The sequence below is a fragment of the Mesoplodon bidens genome, assembly GCF_964165515.1.
Source record: "Mesoplodon bidens genome assembly, chromosome: 19".
Lineage (NCBI taxonomy): Eukaryota > Metazoa > Chordata > Mammalia > Artiodactyla > Ziphiidae > Mesoplodon > Mesoplodon bidens.
The window spans coordinates 54,694,602-54,716,605 of NC_138179.1; the positions used below are offsets into that span (position 1 = coordinate 54,694,602).

Consider the following 22,004-nt stretch of genomic DNA (forward strand, 5'->3'; position numbering starts at 1 on the left):
AACTGCAAGCAAAGCAGGAGCTGGCTGGCACTGCTCCGCCCTGGGTGAAATGGGTCTGGAGAGGAGACTGCAGAGGGCAGCTCTTGGGCTTTATTCTGAGCTGGTTATTGATCCCTGGATGCTGGGTCACGACACACGGTGGAGCTGACGTCTGCCCTGTGGATGTGCGGCCGCCGCATCTCAGCCCCTGGGTCCCAACCCCATCAACTGGGCTTATTGACTCTTTTATTGACGATGCTGGGGCCTAATGGGGACAAGAGCTGCACACTTCATTAAGGACTGTGGAAGAAGAGATGACGCATCCAGCCGGTGCCAAGAACCAGGCTCACTGCATGCTTGGCCAGACCCCGGAAACCAAGCCTTATTGCATCCTTGAGGCAGAGGAACTGGACACAAGTTGCTCGCTTGGGCACATCGCTCAGTGGCCTTAAGATGCAGGGTTTCCACAGCTTGCCAGAAGCCTTGCTCTTACTAATTAGCGACTCTTTCCATTTACGTGGGTCCTATTATACACACACTCACACAAATGCACTTCGATGGCCTCCCCTTCCAGCTCACACTTCCAGATCCTTTGCACTAATACATACAACAGAATAAGTAGGTTCTCGTATCCTATCAGGGAACATTCCCAAAGCAGGTTCTCAGTGAGGTACAGGCTCGGAATAGAATGAGGGACTATTAAACCTCAAGAGTCTTCAAGGTGATTCCAATTTAAGATAAGGAACTGACCTAGTCCTCTGCCGCCACCCACCTCAGCAGGGCTGTGCTGGCGTTAGGATCCTGGTTCTCTAGTGCTGGTCCAAAGCTCTTAGAGAACTGAACATCTGAGACGGATAATTACAGCCCAGGGATCACTGAGCAGCTCTGTGAAACAATCAGAGCTGGTCTCCCTCCATCTAAATAGTAACATTTCTTTCTTTGTTCTTTATCTCATATTTCTATCACTCCCCTTATTATTTTTCCCTAATATTTCCCACTTATTTTTTTTTTGCATCTTCTTTGCCTATCCCTTAGACCGCATTAGACATCCCCCAGGGGCACTGCTGAGTCGAACAGAGGCCCTAAAGACCAAAGAGGTTGATGACTCTGACATTCTCTGTCTTTGATTGGTTCTCTTGGGAGTCTGAAGTGTGGGGGGCTGTGCGGGGCATGCAGAAAGTGTCAGCTGCAGCCAGATGAGGCTGTGCACTCTGAGTGAGACGTGCAGGCAGTCTGTGGGGCTAATCTGCATGAGAGGCAGGTGGGGTCAAGGCTAATTTTATAGGCTAGGTATTTGCAGACATGATAAATTTTGGAAAACTATGGAAGGAGTAACCCTTTCTTTTAGGAGGGGTGATTAGGGAGGTTAAAAGTAAATAATAGAAGGGAAGCAACCTTACAAAGGCAGAACTGGCTTTCTTTGATTTCCTTTCATTTATTATTTCAAAAGGCAAAAGTTTAAGCTCGTAAGCCCCTTCCTTTATTTCTTCCTTTTCTTCTCCCTCACTTTACTACAGGTGTTAGAATTCAGGGTTGGGGCAGGGGGATTCAAGGTGAGAGAGGAGGCAATTATTTAGAATCTGATAGAAAGCTCTGGTCTGCACCGCACAGGTGCACACATGCTTGGAGGAATATGCACACTAACAGGAACTGAGGTAATCTGGCCAGACTCACCAATATTTACAAATACCAACAGAAACACTACCTGGAGTCAGAAATAACACCAGCAACGGCTGATTATTTCAATGCAAGAAAGTGGGTGAAAATACCCTTCCCCTAGTGGACATCCTGTGTGTAATGACCTTTAGGTCCCTGAAAAACATTCTTTCCTTTCCTGCAGAATTGTGTCAGTGTCCATTTCGATTTTTCCCTTTCTAGATGTCTAATCCTAAATGTCCTTGTCCTAAACGTCCTAAACATCCTTGGACTTCCTTTCCAGCAGCATTTTCTACCAATGTAAACCATGCTCTTTCATATACAAGACAGCACTCTCGGTCCTTGTTGCACTGACTTTCAGACTTGACTTTGAATTGAAAAGTAATTCAATTCAGTGAATTGTCCCTCCTCTTATCTTTTCACAGAATTCACAATCTCCCCCATCTCCTACCACCTTTTAGATCTTCAATCTCACTGTCTTTTTCATCTTCAGTCTTTCCCTCTGTCTGCTAACATCCTTGGTCTCCTCTATCCTAAAAACAACACAAAACAAACAAAAACATTCCTTCAACCCCGCTACCTTCTCCAATCTCATCCTTTCTTCTCCTTCCTTCCCCCCATCAGATCTCACGTCCTTTGCCTGTCTTTGCACCAGTGAAGTGACCCTCCTGAGAGCATCGATGCCCTCCTTCCTTCTCACCTCTGCTTAGTCTTTACCAACCTCTCTCTGCAGCACTGGGTGGCATCGGCCACTTGCGCTTGCTTTGGGCACCCAGCTTCCTTGGCACTGCCCCATCCCGGTCTTCTTCCTATCTTTCCTAACTATTATTTCTCTGCTTCCTTCTTGGCCTCTCTTCATTTCACCTTCTAGTCACAGGTAATCACCAGAGTTTCACACTTGCCCTTCTCCTCTTCCTCTCCTTTCTCTCCTTGTTCTCTGAGTCCTTAGTGGTTTCTTTCTCCCACCACCACAACTTTCCCCTTCATGCAGATGACTCTTCTAATTTATACCTTTGTTGTGCATTTCCACCTGGATATCTGAACAGTTCCACCAATTTATTATTTCCTCTCCCCTTCATCCTTGTAATGGCAACAAAGTTCAGTGAAAGTGGCATGAGTTTATGAGTCTAAAAGATGTGAGTCCCAATTCTGGCTCAGCCACCCGGCAGCTCTAAGCCTCTGGACAGAGCTCTACAAGCCTCAGTTTCCTCATCTGTAAATTGGATATCATAATTCCTACCTTACAGAGTAATTACAAAGCTTAAGTAAGATGGCATTTGTAAGCATATATGGTATATGCTCAACAAATTGTAACTGTTGTAAAGAAATTGCTATTGTCCAGTAATCCAGACTCAAAATGGAGGACTCATCTTGGACCCTTCCTCATTCCCATTCCAAATATCCACCAACCCTGCCAATCTTACCTCCCCACAATGGCCTTTGAATCCCTCCTTTGAATCCTGAGTGTCACCACTCTGGGTTGGGTTCTCATTATCTTTGTTGAGATGTGGTACTGAAATGGCTTTTAATCCACCCCTCAGCATCCAATCTCCCCATTATCACATGCCACTCTTCATCCATATTCAGAATACACATCCCAAAGCATAATCCTGACCCCACCAAAGAGGTGATGGAGTATAGTGGCCCTGAAGCCAGGCAGTTCTCTGCTCACATCTGCCACTTGCCTACTGTGACCTTGGTCAAGCTACTTATCCTCTCCATACCTCAATTTCCCTATCTGTAAAATGGCAACACTATTAGTATTTTCAAGGTTGTTGTGAGGATTCAAAGAGCTAATATCTATTGTGTTTATAACTGCCTGCAACATGGTAGATGATTCACATACATTAGCAATTATTATGATCTCTGCATTCATTCCCCTAGCCCTGGGAGGTGCTTAATGCCTATATATATACTGAATCATCCGTAATCTCTCATTTGAACCTCCTTGCTCACTAAAGATATATTTGAGGAGTGACTGGCTGAGATATGTGTGTCATTGGTCTCCAAGGATGAGAGCTTTTCCTCTTTATGAAGCAAACTTGCCCTTAAAAAGGTGGAAAGAGTGGCCTTGGCTTCCTTGGCACCGGGCTGTAACGCATCGGGATGATCAGCCTGCACTTCTCCCTGCCCACCTCCAAAGATTTCCTCCCCGCCCTATCTATTCTGGAATACTTGCAGTGCTTGTGAACCACATGGGGAAAACCTTCGTCTGGAAGGCATGAGATATTAACTCCTCCTTTCACTCACTGCAGAAATCAAGTTTCCACTATAAATGCAGACCCCAGAAAGAACCAATCAGAAGGCAGATTATATCCCAGGAGTCGGTAGCCTCTTTAGTCTGTAGGGCTGCCAGCAGGGCTGAGCTCTACAGAAAGCAGTGTGTGGGGTGGGGGTGGGGGGTATTTGACAGGGAGGGGTGATGGACTAGGGATAAAACAAGCAAGCAAGAAAAATGGAAACGAAGAAGGTGAATGAGAAACTGGATGAAGAAGTAAAGAAATTGAGAAATAGAAAGAAAATGTAAGAGAAAATAAAGAGGAAATTAAATCAAATAGATTCACTCCGTTTCCCTAGTTGTAATTTCAGGATATGCCATGTTCCACCCACAAGGACATTGAGAAGCTTCAGGGAGTGGCTGTAAATTCCTAAAGAAAAGTGCCTTGTGGAGAGTCAAGCTATTATTATCCACTGCTGCACGTTTTAGCATATGCACTATCAATACAATGACATGTCTTATTGAGGAATATGTGATATTCCACATCGTGAGACTACTGATGCAGAATTTCCTTTCTCAGAGCTCAATATTCCAATCAAAGCCTATTGCATCACATCATTGAGGCCATCCACTTAATGACAAGTTGTAAGATGCATATTGCAGAATATTCCTCTTCATTTTATGCCCACAGGGCTTCACATCTCCTCTAAACAGCCTCTGCTCCCAGCCTATTAAGGTGCTGGTGTTCTCTACACTCCATTCCACGGTGTGGAAATAATTGTCTTGAGACTAAAGAAAAAATTGATGGTCACAAGCCGAGTCAGCACTTGTGTTCTTTTCTTACTCTGTTGAATCAGGTGTTATTTACCTCTTCCAACACCTGGGACTCCTGATAAGTCACTCCCCTGGTAGCTTTTTCCAGGACAGTGCTGTGGGGTCTTTGGAAGAAACAGGGATCCTTCATAAATGGTATTGTTATCAGCACAATTCACACAGCTACCAGATGTGCAAAATCGAAACCACCAAGGGCACTCAGGCAGAGGGGCCTTCCCCAGCTCCATCTGGCTGCTCTGAAATGTGCTCACGACTTGGAAGTTATTAGAGAAAGAAGGGCTCTACTTAACAGTGGGCTCATATGCCTGTGAGAAGATGCTTGTATTGTGACAAAGTCGGGATGCTTTTTGGTTCCCCCACAACTGCGATACCAGCACCGCCATCCCAGAGCCCCCTCCCTGCAAACCTGGCTCTACTGGAGGCCCGCCTGTTAGAGACAGGTGGGCCCTTTTACCCATCTCTTCCTCTTCCTCTTATCTCTTGGATGAAGCACCAGGACTCAGGCTGGTGAAGGAGACCGATTGCCCCTGGCAGCTGATAGTTGGGCAATGGGGCCTGTGACTTTGCCTTTAAATATCAACCACACACACAGACAACACTGGCAGCCCGAGAGGTTTCCATGGTGACAGAATGCAGGCCATGACCTCTGTAAATGTAATCAGAGCACAGGGATTGGTATGTGAGACAGGTTTAATTTCTCCTCCGATGGAAGCTCTGTGGTCCGGGCCATACATAGGCTTCGTACATGACAGACAACCTGTCATCTTCGCCGGGGCAGCTCTGCATATGGCAACCCCCACTGCTCCAGAGCTGCTTCCTCCACAGTCTGAGCAGGCTGCAGGATGTAAAAGGTCACTGGGGGCTGGAACGGCAGTCACATCAATACCTGGCATCCCTGCCCAGTGTCCTCAGGAGGTGCGACTGTCCCTTTTATGAGGAGCAGCTGTGGCAGGGTCCCGCAAGAGCCAGATTAAGGACTTGGAAGATTGGCCGAGGTTTTCATCTCCGCTCTGCCATCAACAGTGTGATTTTGGGCAAGTCATTTAACCTCCAACTTTCAACATCTTACCACCAGGAGAAAATGCCTGAGGAAGAGAAGGCTGAGGGCTTCCAGAGTCCCCAGGAGAAGATGGTACCCAATTATGCTTAACAGGATAGGCTTAATAGTTCTCAGTCTACAATGCCCAGTGGAACCCTGCCCCAGGAAGTGAGTTTTCCATCTCACCAGTGCTAGTTACTAGGGCTTCTAACCCTAATTCTATGGTTAAAAACAGAGAGTGTGATGATCACCATTGGAGAGCCTCAACAGGACTTCCTCACCTCCATACTGATTTGGAAACAAAACCAGGATACAATTCCTTCCAAGCTGGCCCAGAGTAGGAGACCAGTTCATGCTAAACTGATGGAAAACAGAGGCTTGGAGAGGAATGTAGCAGTATCGAAGGAGGAGCCCACAGCCTCTTCTCTTGACAACCACTCAGCCTTGGCAAAGAGCTGCTCTGGCCACTTTGGTGCTGGCATCCTCTGAGTCCATTTACCAAATCGTATGAGACACTGGCAGACACTGCCAGTCTTCCTGCTTTTCTGATTTCTTTCACGGTTTCAGTATAGTGCTCTGAAAAAAAAACAAGCTTTGGGCTAAGAAGAGATTCATAGAGCTGTATGACACATTTTTCTTTCCAAAAGGAGCTGGTTCATAAAATTCTCCTTTCAGAATCTCATCAAAGGATCTTAGATTTCAGAGCTAGAAGGGACTTGAGAAACCCTGTAGCTTATAGTGAAAAACTGAGGTCCAGACTGGAGAAGGGATGTACCTGAGTTACAGCAAATTAACGAACAGCTGAACCACAAGGGTGTCGGGGCCCCATTCTGCTCAGCTGAGTACTAATTTGCTTCCTGAAGGCTTTTGAACCTCAAACTGAAGCAGAGAGGAAGTGAGGGGTGGATTCAAAAGTGGTTGTTGAACATTAGAATCAGGAAATGGTGATTTGGCTGAATCTACAGATAATAGCATTACCACTTCCTATGTTAGCTGATGCCAAACGAGGGAAGATTCTGGATAAGAAAATAGTTAAGTGACAGGACCGTGGGCTTCCAAACAATTATCCCCACCCAATCCACACTGTTTCTCTCAGGCCACTGAGAGGAGCATGAGTCTGATTGTTCAGAGGGTTTATAGGTTAGTGTCCAAAACAGAATCATGAAACCAAAGAATAATGGACTTTATAGGAACTCCAAGAGAATATGTGGTTTGGCATCATGTCTTCTGGTAACTAAATCATCTAGGACAGGTAATTTGATTATCTTTTCTTTTTATTAAAGGACCCACTTCCTCAACTGTACATGAGGAAATAAGGTTCCTTTCAGCTCTAACATCCAGAATTCCATGATTTCTTTTTCAGACTCTTTTCCCTTATAGGTTATTACAGTACTTGAAATTCTTACCATGAGGGAGAGCCTTAACTTTGAGTAAGGTATTGCCTCCAGAAAAGAAGCATACTCCATCTATTTCATTTAAGCAGACATGAACTGAATACCTGGTGTGTTCCAGGAACAGTGTCAGGTAGTAAGAATTCGTAAATAAATGAGATATGAATTACCTGGCAGGGCTCACATGTTGCTCCATTCTCACTCTTTATCCCATTAGTACACATCAGTTTATCAGATTAGCGGCTGTCTTCAGGGGCTGATATAGGGTACAGGCAGGTAAGTTTTGATAGGACATGAAAGCAAGAAATATCTGGGACACTCAGCATTACCCAAGAGAAGAGAATTCAGGCCTGGGTGAATATTAAAAATTAAGTATTAATATGAAAATCAACTTGAGGGATTGGGTACCAAGGAAGGATGGAGAACGAAAGGGATCTGAAGGCAAGCAATGCTTATTTCAGAATTTTTTTCCCTAGGAGCTTTGATCATTGACCTCTGGAATCTTCCATCTTTGGTCAACTTTACTAAACTCCTGGCTCAGATCTGGTCTTCCTCAGTGGCTTCTCTTTGTACTAATAAGTTTTAGTGTGGGTTCCCAGGTACTACCAGGTGAGATCACTTTAACAATTTGTCCCTGAGACCACTGGATCATAGCCTCCATCTCTCAAATGTGATGATCTCAGTCCATCTTTCTCCTTTCTTGTGTCTTTTTTTTTTTTTTTTTTTTTTCTTTTTTTTGCGGTATGCGGGCCTCTCACTGTTGTGGCCTCTCCCGTTGCGGAGCACAGGCTCTGGACGCGCAGGCCCAGCGGCCATGGCTCACGGGCCCAGCCGCTCCGCGGCATATGGGATCCTCCCAGACCGGGGCACGAACCCGTATCCCCTGCATTGGCAGGCGGACTCTCAACCACTGCGCCACCAGGTAGGCCCCTCTTGTGTCTTTTTGATATTTCCAGGGTTATTTCCCAGATTTGCATCACTTCTGCCTCTGCCAACCCATTGGTTCTTATTTGTCCCTTGGCTCATTTTGAAAAGTGCCTACTTTTGCCATGCTGCCCATAAGGTGTGGCCTTGCTTACCCTTCACCTGACAGAGACTTCAGTACCTGCCAGGGCTGGGTCAGGAGGGCTTAAGAATAACCATATGCTGCCTTCCACTCAAAGTTTGTCACTGAGCGTGGCCCATCTGCCGACTCCATCCTTACTTTTGCGATTTTCTTTCTCTCAGCAGTCTCCTTTGCTTTCCAACAACCTGGCTTCTTTAAGGGTCCCATGGATGATTGATCGGATGAGACAGAAACCCAAATCAAATAGCCTTAGGCAAAAAAAAAAAAAAAAAAAAAAAAAAAAAGAAATTAATTGTCACCAAGATTCCAAGGAATCCTTGAATAACTGAACATGGAAGGCAGGCCTTAAATGCAGCTTGTCTTTGGGCCCCTGGATTCCATTGTCTCTTAGGCCATAGAACGGCTCTCATTGGCCCAACCCAGGTCAGTTGTGGTCATGCGGGCAGTGTTATGTAAGAACATAGCAGTTCCTACAGAAACCACATGAGTGGAAATGAGGGAGAAGAAATTCCTAGACAACACAGATCGCTGTTTCTAAAGGTGGGTAGAGTTGTTGAACAGGTAAAGCAATCTATCCATCACAGCTCCCTACAGAGCTGCCTGAATATGCCTAAATCACAATAGAAAAGGTTCAAATTCTCTCTGACAGGACTTCTGGGCCCTTGAAAATCAGGGGTGTGGTCAGCCAGGGGTTTAGATCCTTACTCTGTTCACTCACTGGAGCCTTAGTTCCAGCCTGTCTGGGACTCTGCTTTACTAGGTGTGATATTTTTTTGGTTGTGATATGTTCAGGGTAGACCCAGATTTCACAAAGATAACAACTGGCCCCTTCTTAGCCAGCTCTCCCTCTCCTCCCATCTTCCCCAGGTCAGTAAATGGTACTGTGGATAATCCAGTTGCCCAATCTAGAAGCCTGGGGGTCATTCATTCCTCTTTCTCCCTCTGCCAATTCCACCTGCTAAATATCTTTCAAACTCTCCACTTCTCTCCAGCCCTGCTGCCTTCTCTCCTGTCCCAAGCCACCATCACCTCTCATCTTGCAGCCCCCTAGTCTTATACCCTGTCAACCTATTTTCCACATTATAGCCAGTGATCTCTTTTTTTAAAAATCTGCTTATGTCCTTCACTAATTAAAACTTTAGTAGTCTCCCAATATTATGCTTCCAAACCCCTCAATATGGCTAATATGTCCCCATCCCCCCGACCATGCTTGACCTCTTGCTTATCTCCTCTGCCAAATGGTCCTCTTACTCTCTGTCATCTTCAGTAGCAGACTTCTTTCAGTTTCTCATTGAGACACACCCACTCCCACTTTCATTTCTCCACATGTTCTGTTCCCTCCCTCTGCAACACTCTTCCCCCTACCCTTCATTCAGCTGACCCTTACTCATGCTTCAAGTCTCAACTTAAACATCATTTCTTCTGGTAACCATCCTTGGCTCTCCAGGCTAGCTGGTTTCCTTCTCATACGTTCCTGTAGCACTAAGACCTACCATTCAAAACTCAAGTCCCATCTGTAACTACCTGTCTACCACCTGTCTTCCCTCCCAACCCCCCCTGAGGGCCCAGACCTTTCCTATCATGTTCACCACTGTATCCTCAGCACTTACTGTGCCTGGTGCATCGTAGGTTCTAAACGAACGCTTATTGAGGAAGTGCTGAAGGTAAGTCTCTTGGCTTTTTTAAAAAATATTTTTTATTTTGAATTAATTTCAAGCTTACAGAAAAGTTTAGGTACCCCAGTACTAGAATTCTTGTATACCATTTACCTAGACTCATCAATTGTTAGCTTTTGTCACGTTGGCTTTACTGTTTTCTATTTATGTAAATTTACATATTTTTTCCAAACCATCTGAGAGTAAATTTCAGATATAATGCTCCTTTTCCCGTGAATACTTCAGTAGTATTTCCTAAGAATGAGGAACACCTTAGATAACACCAGTTATCAAAATGAGGAAAGTTAACAGAGATACATGAGCTCTAATTCTTTTTTTTTTTTTTTTTAAGGGAAGTAGAAAGTACTGGGGAAGGAGTGCAGTCCCGGATCAAGTGCATGCATCACAGGGTCACCTCCCTTTCTCCTTCCTCTCTCTCTCTGCCCTTGTTCAGGAGTTTCCTCAAACGCTGAGGCCCTGGTGGGGAAGGCAGTGCCCTGCTGAGTGTATCTGTTTTCCCTCCATGCCCCCACTGGCAGCAGCAACTTCTCCACACCCATGTCCGTACCTCACCTTGCCCTTAGTCCTCTGTCAGAAAGCTGGAAGCCCTCTGAGCAGGATGGCTTTGTTCTACAGTACAAGGTCCCGAAGGGAGGAGGAAACCCAGTCTGCCGGAAGTGGAAGTTGGAAGTAAAGGTGAGGCCTAGGAAGTGGGAAGATGGCTCCTGGGACCCGCAGTCCTGTATCGGCATTTCGTGCATGCATGAAGAGGGGAAGAAGACAAGCTGCGGGGCTAGAGTGAGATTTGCACACCTTGGGTCCTGGGACCGTCCTGTCCAGCTGAGGCGAATACCAAACGAGGGTGTCTTGGAGCTGCACTTCACTTCAGCCGGGCAGTCGACAGGAGAAGCAGCGACCGACACCCACAGACTGTCACTGGCAAAATGAACTGTCACCCCCCATTTTGCAGAGGCGCACGGGCATGAATTGCAGCCTGGAACCGTGCGGCCCGCTGCTGATGGAGTTCCGCTGTCTTGGAACCCCTTCGAACAAGGCGAGTTCATTTCAGACTCACGTCCCACCGCTCATCACTTTAAGAGCCAGTAAAATTAACCACTTCGGAGCTGACTTGCTCCCTCCCCCTGCTTGGATGCCGCATCCTGAAAGGTCACCAAATAAATCTCTCTGGGTCCTACTAGCATAATATGCAGCTTGGACACAGGGTCTCACAAGAGGAGACCGAGCCAGAGATAGCCCAGGCCTGAAAGGTTGCCGAGGCCCCCTCACAGCCGCCGGTCCGTGGCGGTGGTGTGACAAGACAGGCCTTTGCTAGCTCTCCTCCCACCAAACCGGCGTCTCCTCCCACGAGATCTAGGGTTGGGCAGAGTTGGGTGGCTGAGAATGGAGGTGCTACAGAAGACCCCCTCGTCTTTTGGCAGACACCTCTGTGCACTGCTAGTCTCCCGTCTGCTGTGGACTGAATGTCTGTGCCCCACACCCATTCATATGTTGGAACCCTAATCCCCAATATAACGGTATTTGGAAGTGGGCATTTGGGAGGTAATCAGGGTTAAATTAGGCCATGGGGGTGGGGCCCCAATGTTGGGATATAATGCCTTTATAAAATGGAAGAGAAGCTGAAACCTTTTTTTCTTGGCCACGTGAGAAGGCTACAGCAAGGAGACGGCAGCCGTCTGTAAACCAGGAAGAGGACTCTCACCAGGAACCTCACTATGCTGGCACCCTGATCTTGGACTTCCAGCCTCCAGAACCGTAAGAAACAAATGTCTGTTGTGTATGCTGCCTACTTTATGGTATTATGTTATAGCAGCCCGAACTAAGTCAACATCCTCAGGGCCTTACACACGGTAGGTGCCCGTCAAACGTCTATTAAAGCACATAAGACGTAATTGCTTTAGCATCGGTAAGTAGTTTGCATGGACAGGAAAAAGGGATGTTTGCACAAGGACAACTTTACAGTCAGAGCTGTTGATTGGGCCCCAGCCCATGCTAGAAACCCACTAGCAAGTTGAAATGCAGCAGAGCAGAGTCCTCTGTCTCCAGAAGAAAAAGCGCCTTATGCTGCACCCGCCCCCCGCCACACACACTTACCCCTCTTCTCTCACAGAGGCCTGTCCAGTGGGTCTAGTTAGCAAATCTTAGGGCTTCTCCTCTCCTCTATATCTAGGGCACAAATGGTTTCATCAATACTCTTTTTTTGTTGTTGTTAACATTTATGTATTTATTTCAGCTGAGCCAGGTCTTAGCTGCTGCACTCGGGATCCTTAGTTGCGGTATCCAGGATCTTTTAGTTGCAGGATGCAGACTTCTTAGTTGTGGCACACGGACTCTTAGTTGCAGCACGCATGCAGAATCTAGTTTCCTGACCAGGGATCGAACCTGGGCCCCCTGCATGGGGACCGCGGAGTCTTACCCACTGGACCACCAGGGAAGTCCCTCATCAATACGCTTTTGAACCTCTTCTCACCACAGGAGACTGTGGCAGTGGTTGATTCTGGGGATACAACTGAATCGCTCTCGGGATGATTGTAAGGTATTAAGGTGATTTTAAGGTGAAGGCCAGATGATGTCTATGCCCCAGTTTCTGTATTTTCATTGGGGACTTTTGGCCCTACACCTGGAGTGAGAAGACCTAGTTTTCAAATCTGGCTCCACCTTCCCTAACTAAATGACTTGAGCAAATTACTTAACTTATCTAAACCTCATATTCCTCATCTGTAAACCCACACGAGTAGTTAAAAAGTTCAAGTAACAACATCCTGTTTGTGAAAGCCCTGGTAAACTATAAAGTTATATATGGATGCTGGGGTTTATTCATTTTAGTCTCGGAAGCAAAAGAAAAACCTGAGAATAAATACCATACAGTATCTCAAAATTTGATCCAGCAGTTCCACTTCTAAGAATTTGTCCCACAAAAATGCTGTGCTCTGCAAAAGGATGTTTGTGTGAGGAATTCCACTGCAGCTTGTTGAAAAATTGGAGATAACCTAAATGTTGTCAAAAAAGGATTGGGTAAATAAATTATGATGCATATATACTGTGCAACACTGTGCAATGGTAACTGTAATAAGATAAAGTAAATAAAAACCTCTTACAGTTCTTATAGTCATGCACCAATGTCAACTGATATAAATTAACAGGTGTGGTTATCACACCATTAGATACTTGAATGTTCATTAGATACTTGAGTCATGTGTGAGAGAAAAACATGTTCAGCTACCTTAGAGAAATAACCTAAGCTTTAAACAAAATGGGATCATCCCACATATAATACTTGCATTTCCATTTGCTATATCCTGGACATCTCCTTATGTCAGTCCATTTTTACTTTTATAATTTTTAAAAATGTATGTAATAAAACATGGGCCTTTGATTATTAAGATAGTTCTCTGGATTAACTGTTGAGAAAAGAAAGGGATCTGTAGGTAGCTGACGAGTGTTTTCAGGAATACAAATCTATAATATTCTACTAGTGTAAGAGCAGCCTCTTGTTAGAAGTTGCAGCGGCCTTAATCCAAGAATCAGGTGTCTAGCACTCTTGTCCCAGCTCTGCTATTAACTTACAGCATGACATCAACCGAATCACTTATCTGGGCCCCAGTTTCCACATCCAGAAAATGAGAAAGTACACATTCTCTAAGGTCCCTTCAAGCTGAAAATTCAATGGTTCTATGAAATCACTTTTCGAAGATTTGATAAAGGGTGTTTATATATAACAATAGTTTCTGTTCATTTCTGCCACTAACAGGAAGACTTTAACAAGACCTTAAATACTCCATTTACATGCAGAGCAACACATGAAGAATTTTTTTTTTATTTAAACAAAAAGGTTCTTGCCCTCAAAGAACCTATAATTTAAAAAAGAAAATGACAGGACTTCCCTGGTGGCGCAGTGGTTGAGAGTCCGCCTGCCGATGCAGGGGACGCGGGTTCGTGCCCTGGTCCAGGAAGATCCCACATGCCCCAGAGCGGCTGGGTCCATGAGCCATGGCCGCTGAGCCTGCGTGTCCGGAGCCTGTGCTCCGCAACGGGAGAGGCCACAACAGTGAGAGGCCCGTGTACCGCAAAAAAAAAAAAAAAATGACAGTTGAATTAATAGAAATACAGGAGTATCAAGTTTTACGAAAGGAATGTAGAGTAAGATGGCTGTGGTAGATCAGTGGAACTCCAATTTATGTTCCTAGAAGCCCTAGGGTTCCTCGGAGGGGTTCTGAAGCTCCTTCTGGGATAGAGCAAGAGGCTACGAGAGTGAGAGCTGCCTCTTCCCCATCCCTGGTTTAACCGAGTTAATTCTGCCTGCCTCTGCATCATGCAGCTAGGAAATCTAAGACAGACTTCTAAAGGAACAGGGCTGCTAATGGTCCTGAAGAACCTAGGGGCAGGACAGGAATAAAGACGCAGATGTAGAGAATGGACTTGAGGACACAGGGAGGGGGAAGGGTAAGCTGGGACGAAGTGAGAGAGCAGCATGGACATATACACACTACCAAACGTAAAATAGAAAGCTAGTGGGAAGCAGCCTCAGCACAGGGAGATCAGCTCGGTGCTTTGTGACCACCTAGAGGGGTGGGATAGGGAGGGTGGGAGGGAGGGAGATGTAAGAAGGAGGAGATATGGGGATATATGTATATGTATAGCTGATTCACTTTGTTATACAGCAGAAACTAACACACCTTTGTAAAGTAATTATACTCCAATAAAGATGTTTAAAAAAATAAAGAAAGAAATAAAGAAATAGGGCTGCTACAATAAAATTATGAAAACCGCTGGCCTAGATAGTTTCAAAGGTCAGTTCTAAGGTTTCACAATTTTATGATTCTAAGCTGTATGTAAAGTTTTTATATTCTGCATTCAGTTTTGCATGTACACAGGAAATTAACTTTGTAAAGGTTAATTCTCTTGTAAAACAAATAATTATTTTGTAATATGAATAATGAACCCTAGGTGTATCTGTTAAACACACTCAGATTTTCCTGTCCTGAATTTTCTGAACATGAGGCATGGTTATAATTACAAAAGAATTGGATGGGAAAGGAATTGGATGAGGCAGGCAAAAGGGTTATAAAAAAGATTCACAAGATCCCCGGGACACCATGGAGAAACTGTTGCTTTCATCAGTGAGACCAAAGACACTGAACTGGAGCTAGAATTCCTGGGCTCTGCCATTGAATCAGGTCATTTCTGTTTCATAGAACACATCTCAAAAACTACCTGGTAATTGACACAATTGCTGAGTGCTTTCTATGCATATTTCATTTAATTCTCCCAACTCCATGAGATGGGTATGATTTTTCTCCCCATTTTACAAACAAGAAAACTGGAACCAGGGGTGGTAAGTACTTTGTTCAAGGTCACAGAGCCAGGGTTCAAACCCAGGGTATGACAGCCAAGTCCACACTCTGAGCCACCACAAACTCTACCCCATGTTGCTGTTGGTGACCCACAGGCACTGGGCAAGCAGCTTGCCTTCCAGCTGCGGAAGGAATCAAATGGGACTCTGCCTCCAATGCCTCTATACATTTATTTTGCCTCATTATCCAATCACAAGGAAAGTCTTTCATTTCCTTTATCAAGGCTGGCCCTAGATAAGATGTTTCGAGGTAGCTGCAGTTTGTTTCCCCTCCCTCCTCCTCTAGTGGCTCCTTCTTCACACCAGGAAGGAAAGCAATCCTGCCTCCATGAAATTTGTTCTGATGCCTCCAGGAAGAATGGCCCGCTCTTTCTTTTGTGCACACACTGAGGACATACACTGTATGTAGTACTTTCTTGCTCATTTTACATTTGCTCCTCCCCCTCCCCAGCCAGACTGTATCTGCCTTAGGAACTAAGACTAATATTTATTCACCTCTGTATCCACAACATCTAACATTGTGCCCGGCATGTAATGAAGTCGTCACACATGTTTATTTGTTTGAATGGACGAACGAAGTACACTCATGCTGCCCCCATGTTTCCTCCTGTGTCCCCTGCAGCACCTCACCTAGCCTTGTCCTCCCTGAGAACCCCGTCTTCGGGTCAGACTTGGTCCATCCTCCCTTTCTCTTCCAGATCTGCTCCCTGCCCTCCAAACTGATAACTTGTTAGCTAACCTCATGCCTAATGAGTGCTAATGAGGTCAGCTGGGGTTAATATGTTAATGTATTACTTCCTTTGATAATGTATTTTCAATTAAGCTGGAAAAAATTCCTTGACCTAATGGAGCCATTTCTAATGGTGAATGCACTATGCCAGCATGCCAGCATTCAGGAAGGGGGGGTGGTATTCGGAAATAGTTGACAGGAGGGTTTTAAGAACTCCTATTTCAGGACTCCTGAAATGATGTCACCCACCCACTTGTGTAGGAGAGTCATAGAACTAAAATGGCAAAGCACATGGATACTAACACTGAGAGTAGGTGTGGTCTCCACCCTGAGCAAATGAGTTGACCAAAGAGATGAACTTTGATCTGCCTCAAGAGTTTGGGGTTCTCCCACTGACCTTCAAGCTAGGTTAGGGTCACCTGCATGGCAGACTCCTCCAGGAGAAAGGAGCCAGCACTGTGTTTGATGGCATGAGGCTAGGCTGTCAAGGGGGCAGGAGTCATCTAATAAATCCCTTTCACTGTACAGAGGAGGAAACTGAGGCCCGACAGAGAGAGAGGTGAGCCATGAAACCAGATTGGGAACTAAATACTTTATTTCCTTGAGCTTACATATGGGAAACTTGCTTTTTAACTTATTTAAAGCACCATACACATTAGTTATTGTTAAGCCTGTTATTTTCTACAATGTTCAGTAGTTTAAAGGATCTGACCCAAAGCTTAAGGCTTTGGACAGCTGCAGACACCATCATCCAAATCTCAGGAAAGTGCATTTAATTACTGAAACCTAATTCACGTCTAGAATCCTAACTGGAAAATGTAATATTTAGCTTTCCAGCCTCTGCAATACAAAAAAAACCACAAACAAACAAACCCCCACACACACACCAGAAACAGTAGGAATGGACCAAGTGCTATTGAGCTTATCCAGTACATTAAGTATTATATTTTTTAGAACCTTCTTAAACCTTTGTCAAGTTGAAAGAACTGGTATCTCGTCTTGATTTATATGTATTAGATTATCCGTAAAGAACTTCTAAAAATGCATCTATGGCCTTTTGTATTACTTCTTTTGTAAATACTAGTTCTACTCCTTACCTATTTTTCTTTGTGGGTATTTGGCCTTTTTTTTTTTTCCTATACTGTAGACTTTTAAGAACTCTTTATATAGTAAGGGTATTAACCCATTAACCAAAGAACATTTTCAAAATGTCATATTTTGCCAGGGACCAGCCCTGATCTGATTAAACCAGCTGAGGTTCCCTTTGTTTGGCATCCCCTCAATACTGACACATTTGGTTTGTTCCATATGTATTCTGCTTTATTCAGTGCATGTATACATACCTTTCTTTTTTTTTTTCTTCTTCTCACTCCCAGCAGCAGAATTGGGTTTGTCTGTTAGGGAGATAGGACTTCTAGAGAGCTCTCAGGTCAAGGACAGACAAACAGCAGTGGTCTGGGATCTGGAGATGAAGGCGCAGATACGTGGTCTGCCTTGTTCAAGAATAGGATGAAGGTCTGAATGCTGTGACGTCAGTTGGCAAGATGGGGTGGAGGAATCAGATCCCAGACGACAGGAGTCTGCTGTTCAGGAAGACATTTATAGTCACACCACAAGTTAACAAAACACATCTAAATGGCCTTGATCTTCTTTTATACTTCCTGCCTAGGTAGGAGGATGTGGTCTCAGGAGCTAGCACTGCAGATATGAATAAAAAGCTTAAGGAAGTAATATATAAAGTAGCAGCTGCATTTAGGTCCCTAACTGTTATGATAGATATTTAATTATGTCTTATGTGTTACCAAATATATTTACTGCAATTAGGCAGATTCTCTAAATAGCTTACCCAATACTCACCCTTCTTTATTTCTAGCAGAGCTGCCTCTCATGATAAAGGCGGAAAGTACCAGACTCTTGCTTTCCCAGGTTCACTTGAAGCTAAAGACAGCCACATGAGCCAGTTCTGGCCAATGAGAGGTAAGAGGAAGACCCTACTGGGAGATGTCTGGGGACATTTTTCTTCTAGTTAAAAGGATGAGCATGCGTGAGGCCCCTGCGCTTTATTCCTTCATGGCTGTGAACACAGTTGTATGAAAACATGATTCTTCAACTATGGCAACCATGCAACAGCAAGTCTAAAGACCAAGAGCCAATGCTGAGAGTAAAGAAATGAAAGGATGAAAGAAGTCTGCTCAGTTGTAGTATTTTTCAGCTGATGAACCAAAGTAGGACCTCTACACTTCTTTTGTGAGACAGTGAAAACTGCTATTGAGGCTTTTTGTTAAGTATTCTTGTTACCTGCCTCTGAAAGCATTTTGATACATTGAAAATGCAGAATGATACAGAAAGTGGAATTGTAAGTATGTAAAATATGTTAGTATCAGGATAAGGACCAGATGGTATAATGACTGATACCAGGATATTCTATAGAGAGGTGGGAAAAGGAGGCCCAGGGCTCAGACTTGGACATTCTGATTTAATTGGCCTGGGTAGGACCCAAACATTGGCATTTAAAAAAAAAAAAAAAAAGTCTTCCAGGTGATTCTAATATGTACAGGTTTGAGAACCTGTGACCTAGTCCAGCTCTTTATTTTACCTTTGGGGAAACAGAGAATCAGGTAATATGACTGGTAGAAACCATACTACACAAAGGTAAGCCAAGAGAGGATTGTGCAAAAGTCTTCAGGGTCACTTCTTCCTCTTACCTCGGGCCCACTGGATATGCAGTGTCTCCTAAGTCCTGTCTACACTGAACCCTTAAATATTGCACTCTGCAGGGCAAGGCCCTGTGTCCTTTCCTAGGCCCCTATCTTGGTCAAAACTCTGATTCCCTCAGGGATCTGCTGGGCAACTAGCAAACTAATCTTAAATGAATTCTAGCCAAGTTGTTAATGACAGATAATGGCTTAATGCATTATTCCTCCCAGATAACATTTCCATTTTAATAAAAGCCTTTAATGCCTAACCCACAGGAAACAGTGCAGAGACTGAAAAGTGCAGAGACTGCAAGTACCTGGAATCTCTGCCCCCTCTCCGTCCCTAGAAGACATCTCCAGACTGTAACCGCGGCTTTCTGAGAAGTCCACAGGGCTCTGGACAGCCCCTACCAACCAGTGATGGGAGTTACCTCGTAAGATGAAATTTATGTGCCAACCCTATTGTCAAACAAATATTTGTCTGGGAGTAAGGAGACTTGAATCCTACTTTGAGGCTTTGACATTACCTGGATATATGGCCTTAAACAAACTATTAAACATTTCCGGATCTCAGTTTCCTTATCCCCAAAATGGCATTAGGATTGGTCTTCTCCAATGAGTAGTTCTTGATCTGCCAGAGACTCTCAAAGCCTGAACTGATAGGTCTCCAAGCTGGTTGCTGCTACCAAGTACCTCTTCCCTTTACTCCGCACCAGGGAAGGAAATTCACCCGAAACAGGGACATCACCTTTCGAGCTCTATTTGGGGACTTTCCTGTCCCTAAAAGGCCCTGGAGAAATAACGTAAACCGGCATTTGGGGCGACTGCTAAGAGGCTAAATCTTGTGACACTGAGAGTCCAATGGCGTGGTTCAAGGAGCCCAAGAGTGGCCCAGTGGAGAGTGTTCTATCAGCCAGAGGGGCAGAGCCTCTGTGCGAGGTGTGTCAGGAATGGGTGTGCCCGCTCCAGAAGACACATCAAGTGGGGAAAATCAGGTGTGCAGATAACGTTTTGTAAATGCCTTTCTAACTCTTAGCGCTCCACGAAGGAATCTCAGAGATTAAATTAAGCTGTTAACCCTCTAGGCACTCCTGTCGTTTATTGTTAAGGAATTAATAGGAATGTGGGAATGCAGATGGCTTGGCTGTCAGCGAGGCGAGGCGATGTTTCTGATCTCCACGGACGTTTCCAGCATCTTTCATTAAGCGCTCATGTACCAATTTGTCATTTTAACCGAGCAGGAAAGAAACTCACTGAACTCCCTGGCTCAGGTGCTGGGAGTTAAATCCTCCCACGACAAGGCCTACAGGGTTGCATCCGCCGGGGAGGCTACGGCTCCTGGCGATGGTGAGTGGCCTCTGATGGAGGTGGGGTGGAGTGGATCCATTTCAGGAAGGAAGTCGGGATCCCCACACCTGGCTGTCCTGAGCACAGGTTTCAGAGGATTGCAGGAGAGTCCGCTCTGGAAATACTAAACAGAGCAGAGATGTAAAGAAACTTCAACTTCCTCCTCAAACGCTCCAGGACGCTGGTAGCCTACTCAACGAGGGGAGGCGCCACCTACAGGAGACAGGAAGACCTGCAACCTGGTCTGGAGACTTCAACAGTTCGAAGGCAGGGATTAACCCGGCCCCACCCCTCCTTCTCCTCGTCGCAGCCCCTAACGTTTATCGGATGCTTTTCTCGTGCCAGACATTGTCCTAAGCGCTTGACATGTATTAACTCTTTTAAACTTGACGATAACCCTATGAAGTAGGTGTTATTGTCGTCCCTGTTCTATAGACTAGAAAGCTACAGCTCCAAGAGAGTAACTTGCCCAAAGTCACGCCGTTAAGCGGGAGGCAGGGATCCCCACCCTGAGAGTCTAGCTCAGAGCCTGGTTGCTCAACAAGCCTTGCCTTAAGCGGGGTGTGGTGGAATAGAGTCGGTCCTAACTCTCCCCATGATTCACAGTGTAACTCAGGGCCAAGGATTTAACTCAGTGGGCCTTCAGTTCTGCACTTTGGCTTTCCCATATTTTTGAGACACCCTTACGGTAATCGTAATCTTGCGTAATAAAAAAGTGTGTGGGGGGGGCTTCCCTGGTGGCTCAGTGGTTGAGAGTCCGCCTGCCGATGCAGGGGACGCAGGTTCGTGCCCCGGTCTGGGAAGATCCCACATGCCGCGGAGCGGCTGGGCCCATGAGCCATGGCCGCTGAGTCTGCGCGTCCGGAGCCTGTGCTCCGCAACGGGAGAGGCCACAACAGTGAGAGGCCCGCGTACCGCAAAAAAAAAAAAAAAAAAAGTGTTGGGGAGAGTAAGGGTGGTAGAGATTGTGTAGCTCTCATCTTCTTCAGTTTATAGATGAGAATTAGAGAGATAAGGACCCAACCATGATTCCATTCTCAGTGACAGGGCAAGAAGTAGAACCCAGTTCTTCTGCTTCCAGTCCTGTGCTTTCCCCCCATACAACACTCTCTCTTTAATCATCCATAGCCAGGATGGGATCTAGATATGGAAGAAAGCTAATCACACACATTGTGGCTTCAGAGGCTCCAAGTCCACCCTCTGACCAAAATATGCTTTTTGGTTTTTTAGGCTGGTGGCTCTTATCTGAAATCCCACCATTAGTGACTCATGTCTTTCACTAAGACTTTGATCCTATACTCTCAGGACCAGTAAGGCTTTTACTGTTGGCTGTCATTTCATGCGTATGTGATTGACTTCTAAAGCAGTGCCACTGGAAGTGTGGTCCACAGATGGCAGCGTCCATGTCATCTGCATATTGTTAGAATTGCAAGTCATGGGTTCCACCCTAGACCTACTGAGTCAGACCTACCTTGATTCTCAAACTTCAGTGAATGTGCTTAAGTTGTCACCTGAAAAGCTTCTTAAAACACAATTTCATGGGACAACCCCTCCCCACCCCATCCCCAAAGATTCTGATTCAGCACGTCTGGGGGAGGGGCTCAATAATTTGCATTTCTAACAAGTTCTCAGATAATGCCTCTGCTGATGGTCTGGAGACTATACCTTGAGTAGCACTGAAAAAGTTCCTGATAGCAGATATTGAGAGGGGAGAAGAGGGAGAATAAGCACCCTGGGGTAAGGTTATTGTCGAGGGTGAAAAGGGTACAGAATATGGAAACCTGAAGTGAAAAACTGCTGAGGGTACGGGTTCACAACTGTGCCTCTGTATCTCCATTTGAGTATGTTCAAATATGAAAACCACTAAGTGATTTAATACAATGTATAAATGTGGGTAAGCTGAATGTGTCTAGCCGTGGTAAAGTCTATGCTTGCCTGGCCCTTTGCTGAGCCCTGCCTCTCTCAGTTACAGACAGAAATCTTCCCAGTCCCCTCTGACCATCCGTTAGCTCTCCAATTTCA

At 45.2% G+C, this 22,004-nt stretch overlaps 1 long non-coding RNA gene across 1 annotated transcript; it reads left to right on the plus strand.

The window, feature by feature from the left end:
- The first annotated feature begins 11,282 nt into the window (after positions 1-11,282).
- On the plus strand, positions 11,283-19,666 carry LOC308607780. Its single transcript, XR_014014045.1, has 3 exons — positions 11,283-11,611; positions 17,816-17,916; positions 18,912-19,666. It is a non-coding gene; the product is annotated as an uncharacterized lncRNA (long non-coding RNA).
- The last annotated feature ends 2,338 nt before the right edge of the window (positions 19,667-22,004 follow it).